General features: G+C 40.9%; 1 protein-coding gene across 2 annotated transcripts in view; it reads left to right on the top strand.

The window, feature by feature from the left end:
- Nucleotides 1-21,734, top strand: part of tns1b (tensin 1b) — a 190,807-nt gene that overhangs the window by 2,290 nt on the left and 166,783 nt on the right. Inside the window, exon 1 of one of the 2 annotated variants that reach the window (XM_025903848.1) lies at nucleotides 3,428-3,472. The exons of the other annotated variant lie outside the window; for it this stretch is intronic. The gene's annotated coding sequence lies outside the window, so the exon portion shown is untranslated. Of the gene's footprint in view, nucleotides 1-3,427; nucleotides 3,473-21,734 lie in introns of those variants that run through there. 2 annotated transcript variants of the gene reach the window in all.

The following is a 21,734-nucleotide window of genomic DNA, read 5'->3' as shown; positions in this document are numbered from 1 at the left end:
GTCAGTTCAGTACCTATCAATCCAGTGGATTGCTAGCTCAGAGACATGAGTTACTCCCATGGGTCCACTCCTTATTTTCCACTCAGACACCAGTTTTTTGCTTCGGCAAGGACCTAGCCTCAGCTACACTGTATTTGTGGAGACACACAGGTTGAAATAAAGTGACAAGCTTTAGGGCATCTGGACTTCTCTGGCACAAACAACATCTGCAATTCAGATTCTGTGATATTTTCTACTTTAGATGTATGTATTACGATCATGTCCAGTGCACCAGCTTTGGTCCACTTCCATTTCGGCTTTTACAATATGTCTAATATGTTCCCAGTCATTATCATTACTTTCTTTCTTCTTGGTTTTTATTGCTAAGGTATCTTATGTGCTTTTCAAAAAATGTCATGAAAGTTTACAAACCTGAACTTAATTTCCATGAATGCTGTTTCATTTTGTTTTTGCTACTAACAAAGTGAATAATTACGCTCATCTCGTACTTGCTATTGTGTGGCGTTTCCTGAGTATCTGAGAGGGTGTTGGGGCCAGACTGGATTTGATGTGTGTATTTCTACACACTTTTGCTCGAATTAAGCATTCAGATGGAGGTTCCCCAACATTAAGTGCTGTTTAAAGCCAGCTAGCTTTAAGTAGAAGTGGCTGATAAAGTCCTCCAGCTCCATGTCTGCTCTGCTGTGTGTTTACCAACCACACTTCGAAGTGAAAGCAGATGTTTCGTGTGCAGGTGCAGTATCCATGTGACTTTCTCAGGACTCTCTCAGTAACAGACAATGAAATGTTCTTTGTTGTAATTTGTACTTTTTTAAAAACAGTGCTTCATCAAGTCTGTGTTATTTCCATTTATTTCCATTCTTTCAAAACAAGGAAGAAGAGAGAAGTGGGATCATTTTGGAAATCTTGGAAAAACACCTGAATTAAACTAAAAAGAAAGAGGCAGAGGCTAACTCCAAATTCCTGTGATGGTGTCCCAAAAGTTGCCACTGTGTTGTAACCTATGCCTTGTAGTGCATGTGGCATTCTTCTGTCAATCACTTATTTGTGCTTTTTGATTTATTTTCTTAAATTCAGACTATTCAACAATCTTTCCATCTAACATGCTGCAACTGCAGCCCTGGTGGGGAATCACCAGATGACACCATGTGCATCAGTACTGTGGAAGGAAAATCCTTTAATCTCTTAAATAATAGGCATCTATTGCCCACCATAGCTCAGACATATACTTTATATTAACCAGTGTAATCCTGTGCTGCTTGGAGGTAACACTGCAGACACATTTTTAGAGCATCTCGGGTGACTTTTCCTGGATGCGCTGAGCTGCCGGTGGCGCAGACAAGCAGCTGGCACTGAGGCGTGTAGGGCTGTGGGCGCACTAAGAGCTGCGGGAAATGAATGCCCTGACTCTGCCAGCAGAGCTGTGGTTCCAGTAATGAAGTGGTACTAAAGTGTTTAAAATAGTCACTCAAATGAGGTAGCCAAGTGTCAATCATGCTGAGTGTAAACAATCAGCAGTCGCTTGAAGGAGCGGTGAAGAAGAAGTTTTAAAAGTGTCCATCTCTGAAATTCTGCTCTTCCTTAGTTAGTTTTGCTTGAGTGTTAAAGAGAAACGTGGTTAACAAGCACTTTAAGCTGTAAACCGGACTAAAAGCTGTCGACCTTTGTGTTGAACACCTTTGCTTCCCAGAGGGTTCTTTGCATACCATTTGTTTTCCTTTTCATGTCTATGTGTGCGTTGGTGGTGTACTCAGGTGCACACAGATTACTTTACGTGTGATGCTTGTGGTTTGTTTTCCTTATGAAGAAGATAGTTTTGGCTACACCTGTCAGCAGTGCTCAGGGAAGCTCAAGGCACCGAACTTTGAAGAGCGATAATGATCCAACAAACCATAAAATCAAGACTTTGATCTAGATGAGGGGGACCTGAGATTCAGGAAGAGTCTGTGTGTTTTGCTGCTAGGTGCTGTGGTGCAGTGGGAACACATGCACCGACAGATGATTGGCAGAGGGATCCATCAAAAACAACATAAACTGTGATTTCTTTAGCTTAAGGACCGATGAGCTTATTCAGTGGAAGTCTAAGATCTGCAAGAATTGCTACTCCTTCTAGATTATTGGTGAGATTTGACCGAAACTCAGTGAGGGAGGGAGTAGTCATGGTAGGTTTTCAACTTATTGGAAAAAAAGCTCTACTTTTAATCCCAGAACAACATCCAAATAACTGCAGCCCTCACTTGCCTCAGTTAAGGTCATTTTTCATGACTCCACCATAAGAAAGAGATTGGGCAAAAATGGCCTGCATGGCAAAGTTCCAAGACTAAAACCACTGCTGAGCTGAAGCAACATAAACATTTCGTTTTGCCAGAAAACATCTTGATGATCTCCAAGAGTTTTGGGAAACTGACGAGACAAAAGTTGAACTTTTTGGAAGGTGTGTGTCCAATAATGTCTGGTGTAAAGGTAACACAGCATTTCAGAAAAGGAATGTCAAACCAACAGTAAAATATAGTGGTGGTAGTGTGATGGTCTGGGGCTGTTTTGCTGCCTCAGGACGTGGAAGACTTGCTGCGGTAAATAGACCATGAATTCTGTTCTCTACCAAAACATCCTGAAGGACAATGTCCTGCCATGTGTTTGTGACCTCAAGCTGAAGCGCACCTGGGTTCTGCAACAGGACAATGATCCAAAACACACCAGCAAGTCCACCTCTGAATGGCTTAAGAAAAAACAAAATGAAGACTCTGGAGTTGCCTACACCTTCATTTATAAATTGTATTTTGTGTTTATTTGTGTCATTTTTGTTTAATATTTAAATTTCTTTGATGATCTGAAATATTTTAAGTTGACAAACACACAGAAAATAGGAACTCAGGAAGGGGGGCAAACACTTTTTCACACCACTGTAAATCCAGCATGATAGCTAAGCTTTTGTCTCCAAAATATACAACATGGTGCTGGTCAAAATACTAAAGGCAAAGCGCAAAACATGGTCTTCAGAAACCAAAGGGTGCCTCCATATAGTCTGTGGAGCAAACTGTAAAAAGTTCTTGTCAGGTAAGGCTAGATATCAAGAGCCGTCTAACAGCTGAATGACCAATCATGGCAGAGCTTTTCTCCTGCTGATCCAAGCTAGCACCAACCCTTTCAGTTTGACTGAATCCCAGAAGCAAGTGCTAAAGTAACCACATCATATAAAACTTTGGCAAGCTGCCTCCAGCTCAGAATAGCCAATTGAATTCCTGGTGACAAGTGGTGAGCAGCTGATGTAAAAAAGCAGTTCTACAACAAAACATTATCTTGGTTTATTCTCTTTTTTTAACTGTTGAAGAGGTTCTGCTATTGAAAAAAGCTGACAGAATTGAACATATATTACTGTAGTTGTGTGTCCTACATGTCTTTCTCTTCTTTCCTTTCTTTAGTTGTTTCCTCTCCTTTGGCTCCATATGTTCATGAAACAGACTGCACAAAGGTCAGTTAACTTGCACAAGTGTCTACACCTCAACTTAAACTGGAGGAAATCCACATCTATTTGTAGGCTATTTTGTCCTTGTAATTGCCCTGCCTTTTAAAATATGCTTTTTGTGAAGCCAGCCAGGGCACACCCTCAGAGATACTTAGCAGACCAAGCCATGTGGGTATATTAAGAGTGGATTCGTCACGTGGAGAGAAACATGACTCCATTGCAAGGTCTATTGCTATGTATGCTGCTTTGACAAGTGGGTTATTGTTTGGTGGCACGTGCCATGCACACCAGATAAGCTGGCAGTAAATTGAGCATTGCAGTGGTAGATGGCCAAAGAGGCAATTTAAATACTTTACGCTGGAATCAAAATAAAGTTGCTCTGTAAATGAATTCCATGCACAATTGGTGTTTTTTTGTTTGTTTGTTTTTTAAACATACATCGGGTACATACAGCCTGCACATTTGCATGTAAACAAAGTGTGCTTTGTTTGTTGTTAGCATGAAAGTTGATACATGTTGCCAAAGGCTGAGCACTAGTACTAAGATTGGGGTGTTTAAAAGATAAATCAATGTATTTCTGACTACTAGTGCTGAATGGGAACAGCTGGGTTCATGCTTTTTTGTTATAAAACAGGCAAGTCTGCTTACCTGTTTTATTAAAGCCCAGAATCCACTAATGTCTGGCCTGTGTTCGGTCCCCCAACATCCTGGAGAAATCTGGCTTCAGTTGACTTTCTGCGCTGGTGCTGCTGTGTACTTTGGCTGCCCAGGCAGGCAATGAACAGTTTGTTTTAGCTCCTGCCCTCAGAGCAGCTCTGCCTTACAGTTCTATACACAAATCAGCTCTGGTTTGGTTGTGTAGGTCCAGATAACTGGAACAGTTAGCTTAAAGCAGAAACAGAAATGATCTTGACGATTTGTTAAATTACTGATCATTCTACTCCAAGTTATACATTCAGAAGGAAAACATATCGCTCATATAAATGAAACCTCAGAACTGTGACAGCTGGCAGTGAGTCTTTCACATCTCTGCGATGGAAATTTGGCTCACTGTTCTTTAATTCAGGAGAGGTTTTGAACATGAAGGTCATCCCACAGCATCTCAATTGGATTGAGGTCACTCCAAAATCTTCGTTTTGTTTTTGAGCCAGTCAGAGGTGGACTTGCTGGTGTGTTTGAGATCATTGTTTTGCGGCACAACCTCAGGAGGTGAATAACTTTTTCAGACCGGACCGAAGTAGGTTTGGATATAATTTAGGATTGGGAGAGGTGTTTTCTTAAGCCCAGACCATTAGCGCTCATGTGGTTGGGGCATGAACTAATTTTTATTGGGTGGTACCTGCGTACAATGCTGCTGACTAAGAAGTTAGTGGGTATTTTTGACCATAAAGCCCGTCTCTGGCAAGTTCCTGCCAGTTCACAGCCTACACTGTAGGATGTGGTAGGAGCTGAGGAGGCCAGCCGTGGAGTCGTGCACCTCTGGAGATCTGGACATTAGCCATGCAGGGCTGAACCCACTAATCTGTTGAATGACAGAGGAAACTAGGAGGTCATTTGTGAAAGAATGGAGGCAGCCACAAGAAACTGTTTTTCACCTCACAGATGTATTTTAATTCTTCTAAACAGATCTTGTGGACAAAAGCCTCCCTCCGTGTTATGTTGACTAGCTGAAAAATGATGGAGGGATGAAAGTGCACTTAAACCAGCGTTTTCTGAATTGCCCAGCAGGAGGTCACTCACTGGCTGTAGTAAAAAGTGTAACGTATAAAGGTCTTTGAGAAAAACATCCTGCTTGTCAATTGATTTATGATCTCATTAAAATGAGTTTATGGTCTTACTTGCTAGTTTGAGGTCTAATTTACAACAGTATGATGTTCATTTGTAAACTGCATGAAAAAGTGGGGTATTTTTTGGTGGAGGAGTTCTTACTGTGCTGACCTGCACAGTGTCTCCAGTTTCTCAGTCAAAACAGGGGAAAAAATGAAGAAGATTGATTGATTGTTAAAATATTCAACTTGATTTATTTTATTTTATGTTTTTGGAGAGCCCACAAACCAGTGGCTGACAAAAGGAATGTGTAAGGAATATCACAAAGCCCACTTGGTACAGTAGTTAGCTCGGCTAAGATTACCTGGCAAACCAGTGGTTCTAAATTCTTGGGGTAACGTTGTACTACATCCCTGCTCTGTGAGCTCTATGACCGAGCAGGGGCAGCATTGATTACCCGCTGCTCTAGAAAGGTGTGTGGTGGATGTCACTCCCACCCTGCAGGGGTAAGGAATGATTTGGAACTAATGATAGATATTTATTCCTGTAAAAAGGGAATGGAAAAAGATGGCATACTTTTTTTTTTTTTTTTATCTCCAGTCCAAATTCTCATCAAAATGTTGCCTTTGGTAAACCTTTCAAGAAATGCATTAAAATGTATGCTGATGGGTTTTTTTTTTTGCCTATTTTTGTACCTAAATGTTCGCATGTTTGTTTGGTTTTTGGTTTTTTTCCCCCTCTGGTTTGTACTAGTTTGTACTGTTGTCTTATATTTTCCTTTAAAGTTTCCCATTATTTGGTTTGATCAGAGTTATGTTAACTTATGAATTAACTGCTGTTTTAAAGAAGGCTTTAACTGGATGTTGGTTGCTGATGCTGTACCGACGCTCTTCGTGGTCAGTGCTGCTGTTGTTTTCATGTTAACTGGTGAAGTCAAGGAATGCTGAAAATCTCATCCCTTGTCTGGCTTTTGTCTTCCTCTTAGAGTTAGATTAAAGATGTGACAATTAAACTGAATTACAATGAAATTTCAGTGTTGGATTTGACATTTAGCACATTTTCATTCAGATTTTCCTTCTGCATTTAAATCAGTACATTTTTCTGTGAATCCAGACTTGTCTATAGGACTTTCATAACTACTTTTTAAAATGGGAAACAAGGTTGTGTTAGTATGTTTCAGCCAGTCTGACACCAGTAATATGCTGGACTGTTCCTTCCTTAAGAAATGAATCCTCATTTCATTTTGATGCCTGTCAGGTGCTGCTCTCAAACTCCCCTATTTCTGAATTCCCACCAAAGTGTCAGATGGCAGGCGGGGGCTTTCCTGGCATTTGAAGGTTTTCGATAAAGGTATGCGGTGAACTGAGAGTTACCTGCTGCCCCATATTGCATTCCAGTGGATGCATTCGCTGTGGGAAACAGTGTGTCCTCTGTGCTGTGTCTCTGGGGAGGCCTATCATTTCACTCCTACCTGCCGGCACTGACCTGCACATGGGCTGCAGAACAAGACCCTGTCTGTGTGTTCCTCTGTGGAGAGGTGCCCACTGTGTACTTGACCGGGAAAAGGGCGTGATGTCTCAGCAAAAGTTAACCCCCATCATTTTCCCTTTTTAATGCCTGTGCACACAGGAATTTAACCTCTTGCAGACATTTTGGTGTGATGCTGCAAGCTTTCAATGGAGCATGTGACAATCTGGACTGAATGATTTATTGTCTTTGACTTCAAGTTGTTATGCAAAGGTTTTAGATCAGAAGATAACAAAGGCAGTAAGTTTATCCTGATATGTGAAATTCCCGTCTCTGGGACTAAATAAGGCTGTCTCATCTCATATAGCGAATCTTGATATAGTGAATCTGTTCCCCTCAAATGAGGCACTTTGAATGACTATCTGTCTCTTTGCATCTTTATCAACAATCCAATAAACTTTGCAATGAATACCATGAGTCAGGAGGTCTTCGAGTTGATGATCTGTCCCTGGCAACAAATTCATAATGCAATACTGTCAATGTCTGGAAAGAGTGAGCATGCTACTGGCCGCACTCCTAACCTGATGTGTTACCACTGGTAACAAATTAATACATTTATATTCTATCAGTGTTTCGTGTTACAGTAGATCCTCAGTATGTTAATCTGTCAAAGTGGCGGACAGCCTTGATTTTTTTTTATTTTTTTTTTTATTTTATTATTAGCAGAAAACATTTGGCTAATGCAATCTCTGGCATCATTTTCAGGCCTGGATTTGTGAACTTTTCCAATGAAAACTGGTGTTTGTTCATTTGGTTGTATCTGGACACCCGGTTTTTAACATTATGGTGCTCGACAGGAAGGACAAATTTGAGGTAGTTGGAGAGATGGAAGGAAATTATTAAAGGAGAGGAAGAAACTAAAGAAAGGAAATAAGAGAAAGACATGTCGGACACTCAACTACAGTAGTACATGTTCAATTCTGTCAGCTTTTCTAAATAGCAGAACCTCTTCAACAGTTAAAAAAGAGAATAAACTAAAGAAAATTTATTCAATGCAAAATGCCAATAATATTTTGAATAATGGAATAAAATAAATGAAATTTTTAGCTTTCAGGATTTTCTAAAGCACTCTGCTTCTTGAAATTAGTACAATGAATGCAATGACAATGAGTTGCTGTACACCAAAACAAAACCAGGTGCAGTAGTTTTATTTAACAAACAGTTTCGCTAGACAGGTATGTTCTCGTTACTACAATAACAGGATATCAGCCCTTCTCTCTTTTTCACTCATCTCCATGATTTTTCTTACAACTGCTTTGATCCTTTGCTTATACCGAGGCTGCTGATTTGTATCTAGCTCTGGTATGATAGCTGTGGCTTTAGCCATTTTGCATTTGTTAGGTTCTTTAAGATAAGCGTCTGATTAGGTCTGTTGTTATGAACGTTTAAAATTAGAGTTGATGAATGTTAGGATGTGGCTGTGAGTGTGCACGTGACTATTTGCCTGTGTGCGTGAATGAAACAGACTGGCTTACAGTCATACATGATGGTCATCCATCCCCAAATTTTTTGCCCTCCTTCATGTTTTCATAGGACTCTTTTCTGGGCTGATTCTGGTCCCCGGGCCTTATGTTTGAAACTCCTGGTTTAGAGTGACCATAATTTACAAAATTGACTTGTATATCCATCTTGCATGTAAACGTTTTGTTCAGATATGAAGCAGGAGGAAAGATTTGTTTTAATAATAGCAAATCATAACTATTTGCTGTTAAATATCAAATGTAGTATTAATGCACGCACATCAAAAAGTTTTTATGTCAACAGCAGGCGTGTAATTATCCGACTTTTGACTTTTTCTTTCTTTTGGGAGTCAAACAGCTTTCTACTTTCAAAGCCTTGCAGGCAGAGGATGTGTGAATCCGATGAGCGGATATTTCTTTTCCAAATACCCTTTCAGGACATTACTGATGCAGCGATGCGTGACGTTGGCCACAAAGCCTCTGGAACGAGAAGATAAAGGGATACAAAATGAGCTTCTTAAAGTGTCTTTAATTCACTTGGCAAAGCACAGTGGATAGAATGACAGTCGAAATAATAGATTAAAGCAGAGAGCAGCTAAATTTTCCCTCCAGAGTCCCAGTTGTTTGCTTCTTTTCTTAGAACGTAAAGCTGAGATCTTACTTCCACCTCGGCCTCGGACCTTGTTGCAGCAGTGCTACATAATACACACTGTTTGGTCTTATACCATCCAGCTTCGATGGCTTTGTTGTAGCTGTGAATGTGGCCTCTTTATGCTCCAGTTTTGTTGATATTTCTTTACGTGTGTGTTTGTGTGTGTTTGAGTGTGTTTGAGGGGGGTGGATTTTCTTGTCTTCACTCCTAATACTTGGCAAGGCGATGTGGCATTCGCTCTTGGCAACGTCGAAATCCCACAAAGTGTCGCTCTGGGGGCTTTTGTAGCCATTCACAACTCTTCCGAGTGACGGACAGGCAGCTCGGCTCTCCCAGGTCGCATCCTTTTTGCCTCAAAATGTGTCTTTTGTTGATATTTGTGCCTCCTCTCTTTTCCCGGGGTCTTTTCGCCAAGGTCGGATGCCACAGGGCTCCAAGGGTAATTACTGTGACAGTGGAGCAGAAGTTAGGCTGGGCTGCCCAGGTCGCCCAATCATGTTTTCATCATCGGGAGAATGTTTTTCTTTGGGGACGTAATAAATCCCCCCCTTTGACATGCTGCATTTATTCTGAATACACACAGGAAGAAAGACCCCAGATTTTTTTCCTCTCTCCATTTCTCACTAATGCTTGTAACAAGCTGAGGCAGATCTTTGTTGTTAGTTTGCCTTTACTGTTTTCATTTCTTTTTTTCTTTCTTTCTTTTTTTTTCTTTTCTTTTTTTTTTTTAAAGAATAGGTTTCCTCACTTACACATTCCTCTTAGGAGGAATTTCATAGGTATTTGCTCTGGAATGTGGTTTCTGGACTGTAAAAAAAACAAAACAAACAAGAAAACACAATTGGCATAATGAAACGTCACCATAAAGTGTCCAATAAATATAGAAAGTATGTAACACATCAAGCTGCGTTTTTATCCATATTTCTGTAACAAAAAAAGCCCTCAATATAACAACAGGGGACAACGGTAGATTGTTCTGTCGTGAAAGCTTGTGCAGTTATTATTAGTAGAACGTGAGCAGAAACTCAATAGCCCGCCATTTGAAGAAGAAGAAGAAGAAAAAAAAAAAAAAAACCAAGAGAAAAAAGTTGCATGTTTCACGTTCCTGTCCTGATCCCTGTTAATGAGAGCAGGCGTGTCCCACCCCGTGCGCAGGGCAAAGGAATCTTTAATTAAATCACACTCTTGGACCGATGCTGCACATTTGTTACACGCGCCTGAAACCCTACACGACCACGACGACATGCCGCGCATTTATGTCACATAAGCCGGCTGGGAGTTTATTTAGGGTGGCTCCAAGGCCGTGTTCACACTAAAGCTGAAAATATAGTGATTCTATTTAGATTCACACGTGTAGGGTGGGATGATTAAAATGATATCTAGATGATTGGAATGTGTCTGCAGATGTTTTTATGCTTTTAGATCGCTATCCTTGTCCTGACTCTGGCTGAATTTGTCTACTGCAGGCAGGGCTGTAAATGGGGATTGGTGTGTTTATAAGGCTGCTCGATTATGCAAAAAAACATAATCAAAGTTATTCTGATCAATAGCTGAATATTTAACATGATGATAAACCAGCCTGTTTGCATTTACAGGTGGTTGGATACGGCAGTTTTGTTTCCAGCCATTAAGCACAACTTGTCTGTGCCATGTTGTAGCGGTAACATGGATTGCTTGCTTCCCAGTCTTCACATGTGGATGTCTGCAGAAGATTCGCTGTCACAAGTCAGAATATTTTATTTCCAAAAGAGCTGTTTTTAGTGCCTAACCTAACCAACAAGTAAAAGCTAAAGTAGAAAATACGTGGTAATTAAAAATGCACTATAAAGACAAAAGTACTGGGCATGTACATATTACACCTACAGGACCTGCTTGGCCATGGAAACCCATGCCATGAAGCTGCCGACACACAGTTTCTGTGCTGATGTTAATGCCAGATGAGGTCTGCAGTTACTGAGCCAGCAGAGCGTTGGCGACTTTTATGCTCTCTGCACCGCAGCACTTGAACCCGCTCTGTAACTTTTACATGGGTGATTTCCTCTGATTCCCAAACAACTCAAAGATTAAGTGACTGTGCGTCCCAATACTTTTGTCCGTAAATTTACTCCGTGTATGAAAGTCAAGCGATGCAACTGCAGAATATAAAGCCTGTAACATCTTATGCTTACCCCGGTGAGGCTGGCGGTATCTGACAGAACATGTTGAATAACCCCTTCATATCATCCTAAACAGCGCATGATAAAACATCTTGATGCATGATGTCATTTGAACTGTAGTTTAAATGCTGTTGTAAAACTTGCTACTGTTGCTAACCTTTCAAAGCATATGAAAGAAAACGTTTATCTAAGAAGAAAACTTACATTTCAAAAAGGAAAGCGATGTCATAATGGACAAATCTCAGAATCCTTGGTCTGTTTGACTGAGCCTAAAACAGAATGCTGAAGCCTCATTTATGCTCTGGATGAAGTTTCTAATGCATTTAGGACATGAAGGACACTCTTTTATCTTCCATTTCTCACTCTGAAACTCTTCAGAAAGAACTATTCAGTGCCACTCAAGCAACACCCTTGTAATATCCATTATGGATATTAGACTCAGGTTTCCTTTATTTTTAATTAAGTATGACAACGGTATGTATTTAACTGGACATTTTAGCAACTGAAATATTTATTATTATTGGCTAAGTTTTGTTTCTTTGTCCATTGCCTCCTGATTCATCTTGTTTTATTTGTATGGGACAAAGACAACTGTGCTTCATCCCACTCATCAAAGCAAAGGAGGAAAAGAATACAGATGGCTGGAAAAGCCTAAAAGCATTTGGCTTTAATGCAGGTCTGGTTTCGTTGATTCTTCATGGAGTTTCCCAGACTGAAAGAATGACATATTGGATTACCTAAATTGAGGGGTTTTACCCTTTAATCCCACTTCGTTTTACATCACGATAGTCACAGGCGTTCTCAGAACATAATCTGCTGCTTGTTTGCCTCCTACATGCCTATCTGCCTTGGCAGCTTTGTGGCATGACTCTGAAAATAGCCTGAATACCTCTACCTTATTGTGTTGTAGTGTTAGGTCTGTGTATCAACTCCGACTGGAGGCTAATATTACTCTGGGTATGCAAGTAATATAGTACTTGTTGACATGGGATAATGAGAATGACTCACAGTTACATAAGAACAGTTGTATTAAGTCACATCTTATACTCGCACTATATTGCCCTGAACTGTTATTCTGCCATTAAATGTGCTTTATTTTGACTGATGTATGTCTGCAGTTGCAGTTGTATTGTAAATGATAATTAATCATTGCAGCAACGTGACATTGCATCACATTTTTGGGGTTAAAAAGACAAGCTAAATCTGTTAACTTTCTGCACGCTATCTTCCAGGGAAATCTTGGCCTCCTCTTTTCTCAGATAACAATAATGAATTTAACAGTCTATTGTTAGATAAAGTGCCTTTAAATGGTTTTAGATGAAGCTGAACAAGTTGCCTTAATGGCTGCATTATCAGCGAGCAGCTCCCTCCACCGCGACACTGTTACTTATCGCCTCACTGCATAGCATTCCTCTCTCTGCACTTTCACTTTTGTGGCACATTCCTGAGATCACTTTTGTGCTATTGTCTTATATTACTGCTAAGCTCCACCGTAGCCAAGCCTTTAACACATGTGCATTCTTAAATTTAGACTCTGGGATTAGCTCTCAGCATGTCAGGGTCTTTTATGGACTAAAAGAGGTGAGCTGCCAAAACTGAGGCCCAGGGCACGCAGTCACACCTTTGAAAAAGAAAAGAAAAGACAGTTGAAAATTGTTTTCTAAATCAGGTAATTGTGGGACAGCAGTTTAATTCTTAAAACGCGGTTTCCTGTGACACATGCTTAAACTTTCTACTATTCATCCATCCATGAAATGATACAACAGAGTGCAATAAGTCAAGCTCAGGCATTTCAGAGAAAGCCTACATTAGCTGATGGTTCACATGATGCCTTCCTCTGCAAGCTGCTTTGGAACCCAAACTCCCCTTTTTTATGCTGTTTCTGAATACACACTGTCTATAAAGCCTGGAGATAACTTACAGGTTTAAAACCTGCATTCTTTCTACAAAACAAACACAAAATGCAAACATGATGTTCAGCTTGTAAATTATAGTCCCCAGTAAAAGGATTAAGCAAGCACATTTTTTATCCACCTCTCGTTTGTCATGTGTGGTTTTAAAACATCAAGGTGGCCAAACGGCCCAAGCTTCACAGTAGGACTTAATCAGCGTTCGATGTCTCAATGGCCGTGTCCATCATTTATATACTTTCATTGCTTCACTGTAGAGTCTGTTGTCACTGAATCTTGCTCTGTTCAGTGACACTGTTTGAGACGCACAACTGAGCCATACCACTAAAATTAAACCATCAATTACTGGAAACAGAGTACTAATCATTGAGGTGGTGGTGCTGGCGTTACTGCTCCATCACAGCAAAGACGTCTGGGTTTGAGGGTTTCAATCTGATCATCAGCTGAAGCCTTTGTTTGTAGTTTGCAGGCTCTCCTCGGGCACTCTGATGTTCTTCCACAGTCCAAGGACGTGCATCTTTGGTTAAGTGGTGATTTTAAATCAGCTGTAGGTGTAAATGTGAGCAGGTGTTGTAGTCTGTGGGAGCGACCTGTCAATCACAGGAAGAGACCCCGCCTCTCTCCATATGAAAGCTGGGATAGACTCCAGAAAGCAGATGGATCAGTTGTTCATTTGACAAGAAGTGAAATTTCTGCAGAAATAAAAACATGCCATTTTTATTTCTTAACTGTGAATTTTATTTTTGGGAAAAGCATGTTTTAGCATATTACACTTTCAAGCTTTTCTTTTTTAAGTAAATTTTGTAGCTTGTTAAATCATTGTTACATACCAGACTACATTAACATGAAAATGTACGTTATGTGAGTTATAAAGAAACATTTTTGGCTATTCCTGCCTCCCAGGAGTGATGAAATTAATGTGAAGGTGGATAACAGGAGGGACCTGAGGGCTGTAAGCCCAAATCTCAACAGTCCCTAGTGTTGTTTGGCTGAATTCACAATGTGTTTGACCTGAACAGATCTGGAGAAAGAAACTCCCGACAGCAACCGCATGCTCTGCCAGTTAATGAGCAGCCTGAAAAGTGGGACAGGCCTTTCTTCCTGAACTTCCCTGTTGACTCTTTGAATGAATGCGTTTCTTTTGACACAAAATGACTTTTCTGTGTAGGGGGGAAAAGTTTTGGGTGCTTTATATCCATTTGAGTCAGAGCCAGCGTCATTTGCTGTTTGATGCACATCTAACTGAAATGCCACCGTAGATCACCCTGCAGAATTCAAGTCCATTCACGCCTGCGAGTCTGCATAAATCAAACACATAGAGATGGCAGAAACCTGTTTGCGCTACATTATCTTAGACACTGGCCAAACATTTGGACTTCCACAACCCTTTTATCTGCCAGAGGAAACCATGTGACGCTGTTTGCTTGGCATCTGGGTGGGACACCACGCCACTTTGTCCGCAGTCAAAGTGAAAGAAGAAAGGATGAACGCATTCCTCCTTTCAGACAGCGACTTGTAGTCAAAACAACAGCAGAGTGATGCATTTTATCTGAAGATTTTCAGACCCTTCAAAGTGGAGCTCAGGTCTCCTCAATGTGGGTTTAATGGTGCTGTGCTTTTTAACCAGCAGATGGGGACATTGCCATTAACTGTTTTTGTACCTTAAACTGAGACTTACTCACGTAATTACACACAAATGCCCATAGCTTCAAATTGAGGAATAATTACCATAAATTAAAGTGTTACTTAAGGTGTGTTGATTTTATTTTATTTTATTTTTTTGGCACTCAATTTGTGACATTCCTCTACGTCTATTAACCTAAAAACAAGGCTAATTTATGTGGCTGTGGTTTAGTCAGATTTGATTTACTTTATGCTGCTAAATGTTGATTGATGTGCAGGAACATGTGACGACAGTTAGGCTAAGCGAGCCCCACCCACTGCAAACCAGTGAGAGGAGCAGAGACAAAAATGTCCTGTGAAACAACAATAAATTCTTCTGACTTTGGCAGAAAATAGTTTGTTCATGCAGGAATGCATTTGTAAAGCCAGCAAGCTGATTGAGGAAAGAATTTTTCAGGAGCTTAAATTACCTTTTTTTTTTTTTTTTCTTCTTCTTCTTTCCAAGCACAGGGAGTGAGTCTGATGGTGGTGATGGTGCATTTGCTTTGTGACTGTGTGACATATGTGTCATGTAGCTCCTAAAAATAAGAATTACCAAGTTATATGAAGTAAAAGAGACCCCTCCCCCCTCCCCCCCTTTCCTTCAGAAGAATGAAATGATTCCAGTGTAAACATAGTTAAAAGCTCCCATGCCGGGTTGATGGCTGTGCTACGTCCCATCGCTTTCCTGCAGCAAGGTCTGTTTCTGGGAAGTTAATTCAATTAAAGCAGACAAAAGGACCACTGGCACCAATAAAGTTTGGGTGAAATGTGAAGCCATGCGATGGACACACACACAGTCTTGTGGCCAGTCAAGCATGATTTACATTTGCATAATGCCTGGCTGCTGGGCAGGCTCGCCATCGCCATGGGTTACAGTGGGTGCTGCGAAGAAATGCAGCTCCATGTTCAGAGGGTGTATCACATCTAAGGCTGACAGGCAGGGTGTCCTCGCCACAACCACCACACACAGACAAATACACACAAATTTTTTTTACTTCTATAAGGTCTGCTGGTAATCTTAGCCTCATTTTTAAACAGTGCAGTAACTGAAATCTATTTTTCAGTGTCATCAGTGTATAAATCTTAAGGCTAAAGGGTGGAGGCTGCAAACACTCCTGCATTTATGACTTTCTAGAAGTGTGACAGCACGTGCAAGGGAAACAAATGGCGTCAATGAAAGTAAGATCTGAATTTAAACTGGAACTCTCAGGAATAATATGTTGTTATTATAGTTTCATTTGTTTATAGATAGCGTATAAAATTGCAGTGTGTAAAATTTCACCGCTAGCTGTCAGCTGTAGTCAACAGTTCTGTTTTCTTAAGTCCCCAGTATACCTGCTGCGTTTGGTGTCTTTGCGTACCTGGTAACATCTTTGACATCCACTTCTGTGAAGGCACAGGTAGTTGCTGTATTATTACTGTGACCGATTGCAGAGTAATCTATTTTCCTATTAAATAAAGTTTAAAAAAATGACTGCACCTTTGAGAGAATTTGTTTGTAAATGTTTGTCCTTTCATGCATTTTGACTGAAAAACTGGTGAAACTGGTGTAAATGGTGTACAGGACTAGAAACCAGTCAGTGACCACCTGGCCTCTTACTAGGGAAAAGTGTGTAATCCATGACTGGCTGGTAGATGGATGCTGGCTGTCGGTAGGAGAAATTGGTTGCATACAGGTGTATATTGTGCTGCACTGAGAACATCTATGTGATTGCTTTCCTTGCTAGAAGGTTGTTGTGATTATCAGTAGTTTGCATGGAAGTTGTCAAGTTCTCTGCAGTCGCTTGCAAACTGCTTGAGCAGCGTAATTAAAGCTGTGAAATGTAAACCCAAAACAAAGTTGCCCATTTTGAAGTGTTTTGGTAGAAGCGGTAAGACAGAGCTTTTACTTTGAAGGTGAACATTCTCTGTTTTTGGTTTGTGCTGCACTTTCTCCAGATTCCCCACAGCTCGGAGTATAAAAGGTGAGTGTTTGCAGAAAACGCACCATCTTTCGTGCCCTTTATGTTGAACTATGGAAGCCTACGAGCAATTAAAGCAATTACAAAAAGGTTTTTGGTTCAGCACCCTCTTTGACAGATTTCCTCCAGCAACAACTAGCCAACCAGTCGGGGAATACACATTTTCCCCTAGTGACTGGTGGTTACTGTGTTCTGTTTAACACACTTTTTGTTTTGATTGTGCAGAATAATTTAAGCACTCACAGTGAAGGTTAACATCTTATTGGGTGAAAATGGTGAAAAATGCTGAAACAGAAACTTTACAAAGGTTTGGGCTTTGACCCAGAAGTCTCAGGTTGGTGTCCAGTGTCATTCTTTTTTTGTTTTATTGTTGTTTTGTTTTTATCATCTTTATATCTAGTTGTTCTGTGGTCATATTTGACCGTGAAATAGGCCACAGTAATAGAACCTGGTCCTCTAGTGTTTATTTAAAGCAGCATTGCTATGTGTACAGTCTGAGCCTCTAACCATGTGGCTTCCTAACATTTGCATAGAGAGCAACATGTTCATGAGTTCCGCCACTAAGTCAGAAACTTTTGTCTTTCCTTAAACAATTCTGCCATTTGGTGACTGTGGAGAAAAGAGGCCAGCAGGGGGCAGTCAGCGTTGTATTTTGTTATCTATATTAACACTAGAAGTCCCAGGCTTTTCTAACCCTCTGTCAGCCAAGTGGAAGCTAACTTGGCTAGTCTGTTAGCATCAATTCATATGTAAATTGGGTCGTTACCTGAGAATTGTGGAGGGGAGTGGGGGTGTGTGAATGATTGCGGATTTCTAACTGCAAACTGCCTCTTTGTTTGTGTGTGGGGAGGGGGAACTGCTAAAAGCTGTGAACTTCATTTTGTGTTCGTCTTGATGCATTCTCAATCATCCAGGAAAATAAATCTCCAAAAGATTTATTGATAAAAACAGTACAAAAAAACCAAAAAATATTTCTACAAAAACAACCATTTGTACACATATTTACAGATAATAATAAAAAGTGAGTGAGTACATTTCAATCACTCACAATCCTGGCACTGCCATGGTATCTGTAGTCTGCATTTACCACATGTGTATCTGTAGCAGTGAACACATTGCACAGTGGCATGATTGTTCTTGCATTTGTGTTTGACCTGGCTCTTTTTCCAGGGCTAGGTGTGGAGGGTTGTGTCCGAAGCAACTGTTCTTTTCTTGCCTTCTTCCCAGCCATATGAGAGTAAGCCAACTCTCTTGCAAACTCCACCAGGAAGTCCACCCGTCTTTCCTGCGTCCCGGTGCATGCTTGATACAGCACATGTGCATTCAGTGCTGCCATGTCAATCATGTTATAGGACCGTGTACTCCCGCACCATCTGGTCCATCACATCCACGCCACACTGTGTGGTGTTGTAAAGTGCGACAGTGTTTGGCTTCCTTTTGGTGGTGTTATCAGTCTGAACCACGCTGTGCATGCTGCTAAGAATATAGACTGTCTTCTTCCGTTTGGCCGCATACGCCGTCAGCATGGCAGCAGAGGTTGAAAACACCTAAGAAATAAGATAAATTGTTATTTCCATAGCACTTTTACACACAATGAAACAAATAAACATAGAACCACAAAAGACCTGCAGCCTACCTGAGTGGTGAATTCATTGCGATCTCTGTATCTAGCGGATTGAGGAATTTCCCGGCGAATCTTTTTGACTGTGCCGAGGATGGTGGTTTTCCATCTAAGAAGTTTTTGCGCAAGTGTATAGCGATGTGAAGAAATTGTCCGTGGTAACATTTCTGCCCTTGTCTAGGAATGGTTCCATCAGCCTCATCACTACATTTTCAGACAGTCTCTCCCCACTGGGACGATTGGGGTCCTTGCCAAGATATGGGAGGACATTGCAAATGTACTTGGATTTTAGGTCGCAGGCCACCCAAAACTTGATCCCAAACTTGTCAGGTTTACTTGCAATATACTGCAGCATGCACAGCGTGGTTCAGACTGATAACACCACCAAAAGGAAGCCAAACACTGTCACCCTTTACAACACTACAAAGTGTGGCGTGGATGTGATGGACCAGATGGTGCGGGAGTACACGGTCCGCAGAGGAACGCGGCGCTGGCCAGTTGCCGTGTTCTATAACATGATTGACATGGCAGCACTGAATGCACATGTGCTGTATCAAGCATGCACCGGGACGCAGGAAAGACGGGTGGACTTCCTGGTGGAGTTTGCAAGAGAGTTGGCTAACTCTCATATGGCTGGGAAGAAGGCAAGAAAAGAACAGTTGCTTTGGACACAACCCTCCACACCTAGCCCTGGAAAAAGAGCCACATGTCAGGTCAAACACAAATGCAAGAACAATCATGCCACTGTGCGATGTGTTCACTGCTACAGATACACATGTGGTAAATGCAGACTACAGATACCATAGCAGTGCCAGGATTGTGAGTGATTGCTGAAAATGTTGAAATGTACTCACTCACTTTTTATTGTTATTTGTAAATATGTGTACAAATGGTTGTTTTTTTATTTTTGTTTTTTTGTACTGTTTTATCAATAAATCTCAGCAACAATGGAAATACACCCATGTGTGTTGATTTCTCCCTAAGGCAAACTGAAACACAAGTTTCCTTGTGGCTCAGGAAACTAACCACTCCAAGTGGTTCAGCATGGCCCCACCTTATTTACATAACAAAAGCAGCTGTTCACAGGTGATTAAGGATATTAGCTAAAAGCCTACCAGCCATTTGGCTCGATGGTGGGTTTTATAGGTAGAAAAGCCAAATGGCTCTTCTCTGGGACTTCTAGTGTTAAAGCAAGAGCTCGCTTTTATGTGGGGTTCGTGTGGTTTAATCAGACATGACAAATGTGAGGTCATGCAACATGCACGTCCAATTTAAAGCCAGGCCTTCTGCCTTATCCGCAGCACACATGGCAGGGAGGACTACAAACATTTCAGACACTCCTCTTGGCAGCAGCATTCACCACACAGGCCTCACTCATGGCTTAGCACTTTCAGGGACAATAACAGTTGGCCAGAAAAGTAACCCCCCTGCGTCACAAACCAAGCCCACAACACAGGCTTTGATCCGGCGGTGGGGGGTTTAGAAAGGCTTTACGAAGAATGAATCCTATATGGTTTAAGCTCAGCGCTTCACTGTGTTTACAACACAGACAGGATCCCTCCATCTACTACAACATGCACAGACAGAAACACATTCTCATGCTTTAAGCTGTCAGTCTTTGTGTTTATAGTTGTTTACTGCCGCTACACTGTTATGAAAATTGTGTTTAAGCTAGATGTGTGGGTATATAGATGTGGGAAGTTGATGGTCTACAAAAACAAAGTGGAACTTTGTTTTTTCTTTCAATACTGTCACAAAAACGGACTTTGAGACTTTTTCGGAAATGTTTTTCAAACACATTCATTTTTAATTAGTTCTGTTTAGAGGAAAAACCTTTGAATGTAAAGGATGGACCATGAAATCACTCACTGGTTTTTGTTTGGAGGAGGGGGTGAAGTGTAATGGTTATAAACGAATGCTAGCCTTTTGGTTATCAAGCATGTGTAGTTCCTCAAACTATATGGATGCAAGGCCAAGCACAGCCTAGCCAGCTTAATTTATAAAACACTTCAAACCCTGCAACCACTGACCAAAGTGCTGAAAGCAATCCCCACACCACAAACAGAATCAAGAAATCCAGCTTAGTGTCTTGAATCAGTGGTGGTGACACCTGTCAGTCATACTGGCCATGCCTTTAACTCTGCTAACTCTAGTCTTCAGATGGATGAGTTAATAAGTACATAAATATATATAAAATACAATCACTCACTGGTCAGTCTTTTTGAAGGGGGAAACCAGAAGAGAGTATAATAATGGACGTAGCTTCTGGGTTGAAAAAATAAACCCAACGCCGAAGTTCCTAAAAAGTTGTGTTCTATCTGAAGGCCACCAGATGGCGATAGCTGTGTTTTGGGGGAAAACTGCTTTCTGACCTGACCTCTGTAAACACTCTCCTGCTGATTTCATGGGCTCAGTCACTTGTTTTGGGTCATGTTGAATTTAATTTAAAAAAAAGTTTTAAAAAGGAGGATTTTCGTACAATTGTTGTCAATCCCAAGTCATTTGAGCATGCGATTTAACAGTTAGAACCACCCTTCCTCGGTACGATGTACACCTTGTTAGCGTTTTTGCAACCAAGGTGGTGGAAATGTTCTTGTTGAGACTTAAGAATTGGATCTCAGAAACCAGTGGGTGACATCATTAGAGCTGTATCCATCCTTTATAGCAATGGTGTCCAAACCCAAGCCTCAAGGGCCGGTGTCCTGCAGGTTTTAGATGTGTCCTTGATCCATCACAGCTGATTTAAATGGCTAAATTGCCTCCTCAACATGTCTTGAAGTTCTCCAGAGGCCTGGTAATGAAGTAATCATTTGATTCAGGTGTGTAGACCCAGGGTGATATCTAAAACCTGCAGGACACCAGCCCTTGAAGCCTGGAGTTGGCCGAGCCTGCTTTAGTGTCTAGTGCAGAAACTATCCTTGACTTTTTGTACCAGGGTGAAAACAAGATTTCTTTTATGCTTTAATAATAAGGTCTATGGGAATCTAATCAATTCACTTGTCAAGTAGCCATTAGATTAACTCCTGTTCTTCAACCCTTGATGTTCCTGCTTCCAAAACCATTACTATATTTCATGCAGTAGACTTTTCACATATTGTCCATTAATTTTAAGTATTTTTGAATGCAATTAAAACATTGTTAAGTACCTTCCACTAAGTGTGGAAGGAATTTGCAGCAGACCCAGCAAGTTTTTTTTCTTTTTGGCTGTCTGCATCTTCAATGAATGAATCTGGCATCCTTTTTTTTTTTTTTTTTTTTTTTTCCTTGGTCCCCAGCAAAGTAAATTTCCCTTCCTTCTTCAAAAGCTTGTAAAAGTCATGTGGAGAAGAGAAAAGCAAACTGGAGGGAGATGTTAATGTTCCATGCCACTCGGGCTGCTCACAGTCTGCTTCCTAAGAGTCCACTCCTAACTCACGGACAAGTGGCAATGAATCTGTCAGGCCTGAGGTGGTTTCCATTAAGGGTCTGTTTAAAAAAACAAAAGAGAAGGCTGTTTAGTTTGGAGTTAGTTCTTTAAGAAAAGACTCTGTCGCAAAGGGCCGACCTCTT

This window comes from Oreochromis niloticus, linkage group LG16 (genome assembly GCF_001858045.2).
Source record: "Oreochromis niloticus isolate F11D_XX linkage group LG16, O_niloticus_UMD_NMBU, whole genome shotgun sequence".
Lineage (NCBI taxonomy): Eukaryota > Metazoa > Chordata > Actinopteri > Cichliformes > Cichlidae > Oreochromis > Oreochromis niloticus.
The sequence above is the reverse complement of the archived record's forward strand: the minus strand, read 5'-3'. Positions and strand labels throughout refer to the sequence as shown.